Source organism: Vanellus vanellus (genome assembly GCF_965231255.1).
Source record: "Vanellus vanellus genome assembly, chromosome: 12".
Lineage (NCBI taxonomy): Eukaryota > Metazoa > Chordata > Aves > Charadriiformes > Charadriidae > Vanellus > Vanellus vanellus.
The window spans coordinates 514,829-527,522 of NC_138917.1; positions in this window are offsets into that span (position 1 = coordinate 514,829).

Consider the following 12,694-nt stretch of genomic DNA (forward strand, 5'->3'; position numbering starts at 1 on the left):
TCTGGGCTTCCTGTTAGCACCTACCGCTGCTCGGCACAGCCCACTGCCGGCTGCCAGCTTGCTGCGCAGGAACCAGTAGGAGCCGGTGGTTAGAGCATGGGGCTGTGATTCGGCTGGCCTGAGTTTTGGTGCGTCCTCCTCCGGGTGTGCTTTTCCAGGTTCTGGCCCTCCCGGGAGGTGCGGTGCGGGGCACGAAGAAGAGCAGGGCCACTGGGGCACCTCAGTGAAGTCTGTGAAGTGGATCCTGTGTTTCTGCCGGAAAGGGCTGTGGGAAGCAAGCAGCAAGGACAAGAAAGTCATCTGTAAAATATGGACTGTAGTTTTTCTTCTCGCTCATCTCCCCCTTTGATTACCTTTTACTCGTGCTGATATCACCATTCACTTGAATATTTTCAGCTTTTCTCAGGCCTGCGAACTTTTGTTTTTGTAGGGTGAGCTTGTTTGCCAGGCAGGTTTTCCTCAAACTCTCCCGATGCCAGTAATTAAGGGATTATTGTAATTACCTCACTGGTGCAGATATTGAGTGTTAGCGCTTAGGCTGAATGTGCCCACTCTGCTTTCTCTACGGTGACGCTGGGTAGGCTGTGGCTGAACTCTGCTCTAAATGAGTACAGTGTCATTAATGACAGCACTCTCACAACGGGCACTTTTGTGCTTAAGAAGTTTTCTATACCTTAATCCAACCTGATGCAAGCTGCCCATGCAACTGCATTACAGGTGCAATTTACTTCATGGCATTAACAAAACATAAAAAGAGATTCGGACTGCGCTGTGAAGTGTTTAATGAGCTGTGGGTCAGATCCCTGGAGCTGGCCGAACTCCACCGGTGGCAAGTCGGGGCGTAATGCTTTCCTTTCCCTTTCCTGTGCCCGGCACCAGCCGGAATGCTCTGCGCCTCCCAGGCTGGAGAGTTCTTCTCATTTACGCTGGCCTTCGGGGGTCACCAGGGGTTGAAAAATATTGCCGACTCTTTGTGGGTCCCCTTTCTCCGCGCGGCGGCAGCAGGGATGGCGCGGCGTGCTGCCGTCTGCCCCCGCGCCGCGGCACACGCGCCGGGGAGGCCACAGCCAAAGCACAGGCGTCCGCCGCCCCGAGTGGACACCCCGCACCGGTGAAGGTGCTCCCGGGGACCCCGAGCGGAGGCCTCGCCTCGGGCCGAGCGCTGCGGGGAGTGAAGGAGCTCTGCTGACACTGCTGCTCCCGCAGCTCGGCGCGTCCGGCACGGCCGCCTCCCCAGCCCTCTTCGGGGACTGCTGCGCCTTCCGCCATCTGGCTCTTTCATGTTTGGCCTGAAATGGCCTTTCTCCTAATGGCAGCTTTTCCATTGCACGCAGGCTCCTGAGGTGATGATAACATTATGTTTCTTTGCAAGCTGCGCATGAGAAGCCGTGTCTTGTTTTGCATTTCATCTGCTATAATTAAACTGGCGATGAAACCATTCGGGACCCGAATGCCCCTCCACTGTGGTCAGTGCAAAGCTCTGACATTCATGGGAGCAAAGGCTGATCCTCAAGTTCCCCTGCAGGTCATTTGTTCTTGGTTCTGCGCTTTGCCCTGCTGCCCTTCTAAACCAGCGATAACCCCATCTGAGCTGCGGGACCAACCGTGCCTCGCCTGCGCCGGGAGGGAGCCCGGGCGCTGGGTGGGCGCTCCTCACGCGCAGATGACCAGCCCGAAGCAGTAACGATGCCCGTAGAGAAATAATCTCTACCGCTTCTACAGCCTTTAATTTTCGTTTGTCTTTCTGCCGTGGAGGCCGTGTGTTGCGTATGCCATCTCCGCTTGCTTCCTGTTCCCGGCCAGCTGTGGATTGATGATAGCATCTTCAAGTTGTTGGACTTCCTCTTCTTGTCTTTAATCTCTTTTGGTTTCAAAATGGCCCCCCACATTTACAGTTACCGACCACAGCAGGCAGATAGCAGCAGCTGGTAGCCAAGCAGACAACACTCAGTCCCTTCTAAAAACAGAAGGAGATCTGTTCTTTGGGTTATATAAGAGGATTTAGTGCTAAGATTCAGAGCAATTTCTGAAATGTTCGGCGGTTGGTATCTTAAATGTGCTAATTCTTGGCATTTTCAAATTCACATTGGTTAGAATTTGCCTCGGCTGTACCTGTGGGAGCCGTGAGAGCCAGAAACACGTTTATGCTGCATCCCGTATAAATTCAAAAGGTAGCAACTTACAGAGAATTTTATGCTGTGTGAACTTACTTGGCTTGGCAATGGACTGCTGTCAGACCGTACGGTCCGTGCCCTAAATCTGCAGGCTGCAGATCAGAAGAGCAACGCTTTTTCTTTAGCTAACACCTGTGCTCAAAGCCAGGCTGAACCAAGCCCAATGTAACCATCCAGTTCTTCAGAAGCAAAGCCACAGGTGATTTTGCTTCCTCTTCCTTTCCTTCTTCATTAAAATCTGGTTTCACAGGGCACAGAGCCTGACTGAGCTGCAGAGCAGATGTTTTGAAGAAAGTCCTGGCCAGAAGCCACTTTGTGTCTGTTTCTGGTTGGTTTTGTTTTAAGATAGAGAAGGAAATGTACCTTATTATATATAGGTGTTTCTTCTAAGATGTCTGAAAAGTAGGGACAAGTCAAAAGTGCAGAATTTCTTCAGTCGGGTGCTACAGACCTCCGCAGCTGGGAGCACAGCCCGTGTACAGCTTGCGTAGCCGGAGCAGCCCCGCGCGTCAAGATCACGAAGATGAGAGGATTCGATCAGTTTGCTGTTAGTGTGCACTATTAATTACAAGCTGCTTCTTCTTGAGCTGATCCTCATGTTAAAAGTCACGTGCTTCTTCTAACGCAGTTATAATTCTACATAGTTAACATCAGAGTCTAAACCTGGGGTGGTGGTAGCAATTGATGCTTCTGAGATTTCTTCAACCATTACCTATCGGTGTGCCTTCAAGACACTGCAAGTTCTCGCTTTCCTCACCCCCGTCACAATCACAGATTGCAAACTGTTTTACTTAAGTGTTTTATTGTAATAGTTTTATCTAAGGCTGCTATTATCTGCTCAGTGTTTCGTTGGGAGGGAAGTGGTGCTTATCATTCGGGAATGGCGGCCACAAGCAGGAGGTCTATATTCAGTTCATGTTGTCTCCCCAGATGCTTCACCTTAGGCCTCAGCCCTGCAGGGTCTGCGTGCTTGGGCTAAAGCCAGTTGGAGGTTGGTATGATCAGTATCATGGACCGGTGGAGGACGGTAGAAGGTTTATCTTCTCTAATCTGTTATCTCCTCTTATCTCTTGCTTCACTTATTAAACTGGGGACTCTGTCGTAGAAGTTCCTTTATCATGTTGGCTTTAGGGTTGTTGGAGCAGCTTTAGTCCCAACCATCTTCTGTTGAAACCCTCGCACCTTCTGGGCTTGATCCAAAGCCCAATCAGGACAAATCAGGCCAAACGCTCTCAGACTCTGGGGAGAGGCTGGGAAAGATTATGGTGTGTGAGTCTGGTGGCCAAAATGTCCTCAGGTTGCCCCAGAGCTAACCTGCAGCTGGACCTCCTGCCCAGTGTGTTTGCAGCACAGCCAGGCTCCCAGGCTGGGGATGTGAGATCCGTCGCGTGCACCTCTCACCTCTCTGCTGTTTTTGACTCCAAGAGCCGGGATGCCGATTTTACAGCCTACACCACATTTTGCATTGGTAGGTGCCTCTTGTCTGATGCTGCCTTCTGACAAAACAGCTCCAGCGTCCATTCCAGCCGGTTTTGCAGAGCAGCCCACCCAGCAGGGAGGACTCCCAGCCGCGCTGGAGTGTGTGGTGACCTGGAGCAAGGTCGGCCGCTCCAGTGCAGTGCACCACAATGGCACCCCCCTCCCCAGCAGGCTGCCGCGCGGCCTTTACCGTGGTGGCCTCCGTCCTTAGACCTTTTGTAGGGTCCGCGCATCAGGACAGTAATCCAGGAGGCGAGAGGCCGGCGCCTGAGCTGTGCCCTGCGAGGAGATCGATGCGGTATCGTTATCATGGGTATCACCGCCACTATCTCATCTGTCTGGCCTTCAGCAAACACCCTGTGTGTCACCCAGTCGTTTCGTCTCCTGGCTTCACAGCATCCCCGACCGTGCGGGAGGCACCGCGGCTGCCAGCCAGCAGTGGCCAGCAGCTGCCTCGGAGTACATCTGGGGTTTGTTTTTCAAAGGGTGACTTCCCCCGCACACCCCCAACCTCAGGACAGGGAGACGCCATCCAAAGGGGAAGGAGACAGTGGACAGAGCTCAGCCTCGTCTCATTGGGCTGATAGACGCACTCCCCCTGCCCCCACCTCATCTCGGTGACCTGCTGGTGCAGAAATCAAATTGTCATTGGCAACAACCCACGTTGGCCTGAAAGCCCCAGATTAGCTTCTGAGAAAGCCTGACGTAACATCTCGTTCTCATTACCAAGTCTAGAGGGAAGACACCCCCCGTACGCCTCCCCCCTCCCCTTGGTTCAAGGATTTCAGTTTCCACATAGTAGGTGGTGGTGGTGGACATGATACACGTGCTTGAATGGACACGTTTAGACGTGAGCCAGGGAAGAGCTGGTCTCCTCTCCAGGACGCCTCATCCTTCTTTCCCCTTCGAGACTGTGCATATGCACAGCTCTGACTTTTCAGAGATGCTGAACCAAGGGGGGCTGTAAAACCTCAGCTTGCGTTTCAGCCCACATGTACTTTGGTTGCCACTGAATATTGCATCAGAGAAATATTTAATGGTGGGAAGGAAAGAATACCCCTTCTCTGATAAGAGCTATGTAATCTCAAGAGCTCAAATCTGCTACCTTTGCTGAAGCTAAACAGTGTTGTGTTGTGTTGTGTTGTGTTGTGTTGTGTTGTGTTGTGTTGTGTTGTGTTGTGTTATAAAAGGCTGAATACTGTTTTTTGCCAAACTGGTTTAAGTCCAGCCTTTCTCTACTGGCTTCAGGGAAGGCAATCTGGATTTATCCCATTGATGGAGCGTTTCAAAGCAATCATGACTTCACACTTGCGAAGCCGTTACATTTAATCTCATCAATATGAACCGAACACGCAGGCAACGTAGGAACGCTAACAAATGGGGAAAGTCTGCCCTGAAAGCCCAGCAAGACCTGCCCTTATCAGCCCAGGACATATAAATCACATTCTTTTCCAGCTCATTTAACCTTGGCCAGTGGCTTTATGCCTCAGTTTGCTCCGTTTCCAAAAATGTGTCCAGTTCCTCTCTTGATGCATGGCTAAGGCTCTCCTCTATCGCTGACTCTGTCAACTGGGTAGTATCCCAGCCCCTCCTAATTGTGTAATTCTGCCTCAGTTTAAATATATTGTTCCACTTTTGCTTTCAAATGAGTTGTCTCAGAAACGGCACCGGCACCGTGAGGTCCCTTTAGCTTTCTGGTTTCTGTGTGCCTTTCCTAGAGGAGCTCTAACTTTTTAGTAGTTTCTGTCTGCCTTACACTCCCCACCATCACGCGTGCAGCTGCTTGTCCACGAGGCACACGCGCAAGAGGGAAGGAGAGACCCAGTTGCTCTTTAATGTGACGAACTCGGAGCTCCGTTCAGTGAGTGGTGCCAACACTGCGGGAAGCTGCAGGGCTGCCTACGGCTCGGCCTCACGCGTTGGTGCTTGCTGTGGGTGCGGGGCCCCCGTGGGCTCCTGCAGCTCGTGCCCCTGCTGCGGCTGAGGTTTGGGATTGAGATGGGGCAGAGGCTCTGCCACTGCTGTCCTGTTTGTTCTTTGGTGGCAGCTGAGAGCTCTCAGCTGGAGCTCAGAAGTGTCCAAAGTACATTCGATGGAAGCAGAGGGAGGGTGAGCAACCGGAGAAAAGGGTCTGTGACCAAAGGGACTTCTGAGACAGGCTGCTGGCATCGACACTGCAACGACAGCTCGTCTGAGCTAGGCTAGAGTGTGAGCGCTTCAGTATAAAGCTCTTAAAGGGACTAATTACCATTAAACCAGCCAGACTGTTGAAAATTAAATCCATGCGCTGCGTATAGTGATGTTACCTCCATAAGGACATAAGCTATGTCGTGCTGAGTCTTAGGTCTGCTGTGAGTGGGACACGATGCTGCTGTAGAGTCTCGGCATGTGCATGGGGGGGGGGGGGGGGGGGGCAGAGTAATGCATTCCTCCTGGTGTTTATTCTTGCGTAGGAAGTATGAGAAGATGCTATGATTAGGACTAATGTGTTTTAAATGGAGCCCAGTGTACTTAGGTGATCAGTGCACATACTCCAGCGCAGTGGGCTGTACAGAGTAGCTGGCATCATGGAGAGCGCAATTATGCGGATGTGCGGTGTTTTCATAATGTATTGTTGTTCTAGAAGACATTGTATAAATCTCTGGGTTTGCTGCAAAAATGGCCATTTTTGCTGTCACTGCCAGCTTGCCAGACTGTTTTGTCGTCTGCTCAAAGCTTGTTAGGGCTTTGGAGTGCTGTGCAGGAAAATCTCTGGGCGAGATGTGTGTTGTGAGTTACAGCCCTGACAACTGTGAGAGGGTGCGTGCTGAGGTGTAGCATTAATATTTATTTGGGAACAGATGTCTTGGCTATTAGCCAGGGCACAACCTTGCTGTGTTAGATGTTGGGGGGGGGAAAGTGGTCCCTGCCCCTAAGAACTCACAGTCTCTATATAGCAGCTATTAAAAATATTGAATATCATTTTAAACACGGGTGATTTAAAGGAACGGGTAGAAGAAAAGTGTGGGTGGAGGGTAATGCTGTAATAATGTTTTTCCACTCAACTGAGTGAAACATCTCCAACCAATGGCTGATTTACATAGTTACATTAGCTGGGTTTAAAGTATCCCTTTTTATTCCAACTTTTTACACAGATAAACCTTAGCTATAAAATAATCTTATTTTGCTTATACACTGATAAAGATGTTAAGTAAGAATTCTTAAAACATTTTCCTGCTCTGTAAAGACATCGGGATGTAGCAACACCATATTTAAAAATATTCTTTCCTCTTCCTGGCAAGATTTCTAATTCCAGTGGAGCATGACAACATCTCCTTCTGCTTTGATAATGTCATGCATGCATGCGCCTGCTGTTAGTTGCAGGACAATGACTTCACACCAGACACGAACGGGCAACAACTGGCAAAGCCAAAATAAGACTCTGTTTACGCTGATAATAGCTTTCCTCTGTGCTTTGTGTGCTCCTTCTAGTGGAGGAGCTAATTCCAGCTTTGGACCAGTTTGCAGCTGATCATCTGCTCGGCACGGCTTTTGAAGTCGTGATGTGCCGGGGGGTTAGAAACCGTGTGGATTCTCCCAGTGCCATCTGCAGAGGGGGGCAATAGCGGGCTTGGCGGAGGTTTGACACTCCAGAAGTGCTGTGAAGGCTCCTGCGCCAAGTCCTCGTGATGAGCACTCACGGGTTAAGCTATACGCTTTTCTACAGCCTCTCTTTTCTTTGTGTGTGCAGCAAGACAAAGCTTGCCTCACTATTTGCTTTTCTAAATTAGGACATCTTCTGGCAGGGCACCACTCAGGAGCTCACAAGAACAGCACTGGAAATGATACACACTTACTGGCAGGGGGAAGGTAGATGCTGATGGGCGTTACAACGCGCTCCCGGCAGATATTAGACGTGGTCTCTACAGCTTAGTATCAGCACTGGGGGATGTGGAGGTGCTTACAAGAACCCTGCCCAGACTGTACCATTTCTATGAGCAACTGACTTTAACCTTTGGAATTAGAGGCCAGACAAGAAATTAACTCTTTGTAATGAGTATCTGTGGAGTGTGTGGATGGGGAAAAAATTGCCCAGAGCCTGTGAGTCTCAATCCTTCATTCTGATTACCGGGAGGAGAGAGTGAGAAAAATCGTATGACCTTCCCTGACCTCCTCCCTTTCCACCAGGAATGAGGGGTGAGAGGAAGTACAGCCTTCCTTTGATTCATCATCATCAGATTAGTTTATCTTCCCTGGAAGGAAAGTGCCATTCCAAAGCTTGTAGCCCTAGTAAGGAAGCTCCAGTAGTTTTTTCCCCAGGCAGAGCAGCAGTGGGCTCTGCGTGTCAACGTTGATGACAATCCAACAGAAAGCATAGAGAGCAGAGGCTTGACTCATCGCCATGGGTGCAAGAGCTGTTCTTTGAACCCATGGCACTCATGGGAACAGCTTTCTCAGGGAGGTGATTCATCGCTGGGGAAGTCCAGGATGAAGTATGGACACTGCCTTCCCAAAAGGGACAGCTGTGATCTCTTACACGGACTCCTCCCCTGATTGTCGTGGCACTGCAAATGACTTGCTGCTTCTGGGAATGAGCCACGTGGTGCAGATCTCGGGGACTTGTCTCCTCACTGTCAGTTCTGAATTACTAAGACTGGGCCACGACGTGTAGTGCCCCCTCAGAATGGGGTCTTTGCCAATACGGGCTTGCAGACAGTTCAGTGGGTCTTTCTCAGGAGCCAAAAAGGTTTGCGTGGGGATTTCCGGAAAGACCGCGACGCACACTTTGCAGAAATCTGATGTATGTTTAATCCACCTAGTTCAGGAGTGTCACACACTCCATGGCCTAACCTTGGTTATACAAGGTGACAGCACCAGAAAATTGGTCCATCACTTCTCATCAACGGTTCTGCTACAAATAAGACAAAACATTTTGGGGAAATTCCAATAATCCACAGAGATTTTGGGGGGGAGCACAGGTAAATCTCAGAGAGGGGCACCAGCCTGGACAGAGAACCACAATAATGAAGGGTCAGAAGGAACCAGTGAGGGTGAGGAAACATGGGACAATATGTGCATCCTGGGACCAAAAAGTTTTGAGAGCGTGTAGCATGGAAGAGTCACTTTCAAGTGATGGACAGTCCCAGTAGGTGAGTTGGAGCTTTGGGCATCTTCTTCATGAGTTACGGTGAAGTTTGAAGGACATGGAAGAAAGGAGGAGCATGTAAGACTAAGGGTGGAAAATTCAGATGAATGGTAGGGGGGACATCTATCCAGCGTGAAGAGAGCGAAGAGTACCTAGAGGGCAAATAAATAAGAGATCAGAAAGAATAAGTCTTGAGAGAGCAGAAGGATTAGGGGAAGCGCAAGGACTATTGAAGGATGCAACCCAGGGCAGCTCACAGGGCTCTAAGTACATAAAAACATAGTTGGCTCCAGAAATTTCTAATCTGGAGCTGGTTGGCAGCTGGGATAGCACTCAGGGGAAATGTTGTATGTGCTTACCCTGTGCTCCTACTTTTCCCCGGGCATTTTGCTTTTGCCCACTGTTGGAGTCAGGGGCTCGATGGACCTTTGGCCTGGCCCAGTGTGGCTGCTCTTATGTTCTTGTGCTCTCGTGTTGTGAAAGAGTTGGAGTCCTTGTGGTAAGTCCTGCGTTCTTTAGCACAAGCTGCGGGACAAACCGCGCTTATCACAGCGCCATTGCTGAGTCAGGCACAGAAGGGATCTTGCTGACATTCCTCATTGCTTCGCGCACGACATGCGGAACATACTGTGAGGAGAAGACTCTGTGTTTCCCAAAAACAACTGGGCTCTTCACCAAGATGACTCTTACGTAGGTACAGCAAATTGCTGCTGGTGTTCCTGTCTCCTGCAGCCAGGCTGCTCCAGCTCCAGGCTACGGAAGGGTGGCAGCAGCAGCTTTCTGTCTAACAGCTTTTGTTGCTGTTTTGGTTTAGTGGCCAAGCCGTTGTGTTGTGTTGCTGGGGCTGCCTGGGGAGCCTCTCCTGGGGCGTTCTCCTCGCCTCTGGCCCACTGCGGCCCCGTAGCCTCCATGCTTTGGGCTGTCACCCACAATGTGCTTATGAGGCTGCTTTTTTCCCCTGAGTGGATGGAGGGGTCGGTGGATCCCGTCGTTCCTCTCTCTTTGCTAGCATCTCGGTGGCTGGTGACAGGAGAGCTTTCTGAACCTTCTCTCTGGACCTTCTGGCTGCCTCACTCCTCCCTGCCTTCTTTGGCTTGGTACTCCCAACCCTCTTGAGGTTGTAATTATCTCCTGTAAGTAGTGCTATCCTGTTTTGTCTATCAGGGCTGGCATTACCAAGAGGGGTCTCCATTTTTCCAAGAATGCTGTGGCACTTTTTAAAAATAAGTGTATCTCCCGAGGCGGTGAAGGTGCTCTTAGAATCTCCCAGTTGCTGTACTCACCTTCTTTTTCCTTTCTGCTTTTCCTTGTTTATTCGTTCCCATGGTGAGAATGACAATGTTTCTATCTACCAGCAGATAGGAAGAAGGGGAATCTGCTTCCAGAGTAAATGGGAGGACAAGGAGGGTCAGAGGGTCAGAGCAGTGTTTGTACGCGTATACAGTAATTTCTCGCTCGGTGTATGCATACATATGCACGTGAACTACATATATCAACAGTACATTTTTTCTAAGGTCAGTGTTTTTCTCTGCAAAGCCCAGACCCCACTTAGGAGAGGAACAATCCCTGCCAATAACTGGATTCAATTTATAAGAAACTAGGTGGAAATAATGATGAGGAAATGAGAAAAATAAGCTTTTGATGAAATAATTAATGACTCGTTGTGACACAATCTCACAGCAGCAATCCAAGGCTCAGGGAGATCAGAGGAGCCCATCCGCTGCCAGACAATGCTTACCATGCAAAGCCAAGTAGCCTCCTGTTTGCAATTTAAAATCATAACCATATACATGAACTGCAGTTGGTGGCGGCTTGTTTGTTTTAAGTTGCCTCCTAACAAAGTAACAGCACGCCCTTCGCCTTGCATCTGAAGGAGGAACGGACCGGCGGGTTCCAAGCCGTTATGTAGCGTGTAGGACAGGTCCAGCTCTAGAGCAGCTAGAGCCAGGAAACGAGCGTTTCGGCATGTGGGAATTATCCTACTGCCACCAAACTGAACAGAGCTCTGCTGCTCCCAGATCTGGTCCAAAAGACTGAAACCAGTGATTCTTAGCTAGGGATGTCTGGAGAAGGGAGGCACCGCTGAAGAGCCTGCAAGAGGTGCAAAGGAAAAACAAACCTTTTGTCAGCTTCGGCTATCACCGAGTCCTCGCCCCTGTTGCTGATATTTTTATGAACCCACAAACGGACAAAGCTGACAAACGCTTGGCCCAAAATGTTTTTTTGCAGAAGGCTGAATTCTGCCCTCAGAGCCGGCATTCCTTACGTCCGCCAGGCAGGGCTGGGGGTGAGCCTGTGGCAGTGCGTTGGTCCAGCTCAGGAGTCGCTTCTGCGGGAAATCTCCCCTTTGTCCCCACTCACCTGGCTCTGCTCGCACGGCAGCGGGGTCTCGGCCGGGCAGTCCGCATTGCTCTGCCGGCGAGCAGACGGGCAGAGGCACTCCAAGCGTGCACCAAACGGGCTCCGACTGCCAGCGGGGGTGTCCAGCCCGCATCGCCAGGCTGCAGCTGGTCTGAAACCCCTGAAATCGCTGCGATAGAGGCACAGGGATGGCCACACCGTGTATTTCACAGCACAGTCTGCTGCTTTGCAAGGCATTACCCACCAGCGCCGGCACAGCCACTGCCACCGTGCTCGGCTCTGCTCCCCAGCCGAAGGCGGGCGCGCTGCGGAGGGGCAGAGCCCCCGTCTCCCTGCTCGGCCCTGGCGTTACCTCCCCGTGCTGCGCCGCTCTGCGCATCTACCGTCCCTGGCACACTGGCGGGGGAAGGCACGATGGGACACAGTCCACCCCTAATCGCTTCCAGAGGTCCTCTTTCCAGCTTGGTCAAGGCACTGCTGAGTCATTTTCATGCAGAATGAGTTATGGCTGTGTTTAAAACCTCTTTATTACCCTTCAGTAATCCGGAGTTCAATCTTGCGTTTTTAATGTTGCTCTTCTAAGGGGCAGATTTATATGTAAAACACTTTACACTTTGGTTTCCTCCTAAATAATAACTAACGTTGTTCTTCTGAGTGCTTTATGACATTAGCTAACTAGTCCTGACAACACCCTGGTTTTCCATATGCACAGCAGAAAGCTTGGATGAGCTTCTTAAGTCTGGTGTTTTCAATTCTCATGATTTTATTGTGAGTCTGGGGTGGGCTTTTTCTTCAAGTCTCAGCTCCTGGAAGCACACGATCACATGACTCTCTCACTTTTCATTTTTTTTTAGCAATAAATTTCTAATTCTTCCAGTTGCAAGGAAAAGGCTGAAAATGTGATCCAAATGCACTGCAAGGCTCAGAAACCAGATGCCAAACAACAAGAAGCCAAACCGTGTTGCCATTTTTAAATCTCCCAAGTTTTAAGGCTATCTAAGCACGCTCTGGGTCTTCACCCATGTTTTCTGAGTGTGGAGGGGCTTGGCAGTAAATAAAGCTTCCCATTCCGAAGGGGCAAAGGCAAATGAAGTCTTCAGGGATGCTAATAATCTCCATCTCCCCTCTCTTTCTTGCTTGTTTCTGATTCTCGTCCTGCATGTACTTTTCTTTCCACATTGTGAGCAGTCACGTTCCTCACAGTGGTAAAGAAAAGCACACAAATAAATCTTTGCTGGAACAGAGCAAATTTTAAATCAAATCAAAATTTTACAAACAAATAAGATCAAGGTTTTAAACCCTTCCATCTGTTACTGTGTGCGTGTGGAGTGCGATGTGCAGCAGGCCGGGGCATACAGTTCGTGACTCTCAAGGCTACTGTAACACAACAACCATTACTGCTGCTGCTGCTGCTGCTGCTACTGCTAATAAAATAGAATTGTTAATTGTTAAGTAGAATTTGTAATTGCGATCATCTGCTTAGAAAGGTGCAAGAAAGCGCGCAGTAGGCTTTTCTTGCTGTGTGGCACTGCAAACCAGCTATTTCCACATTGGA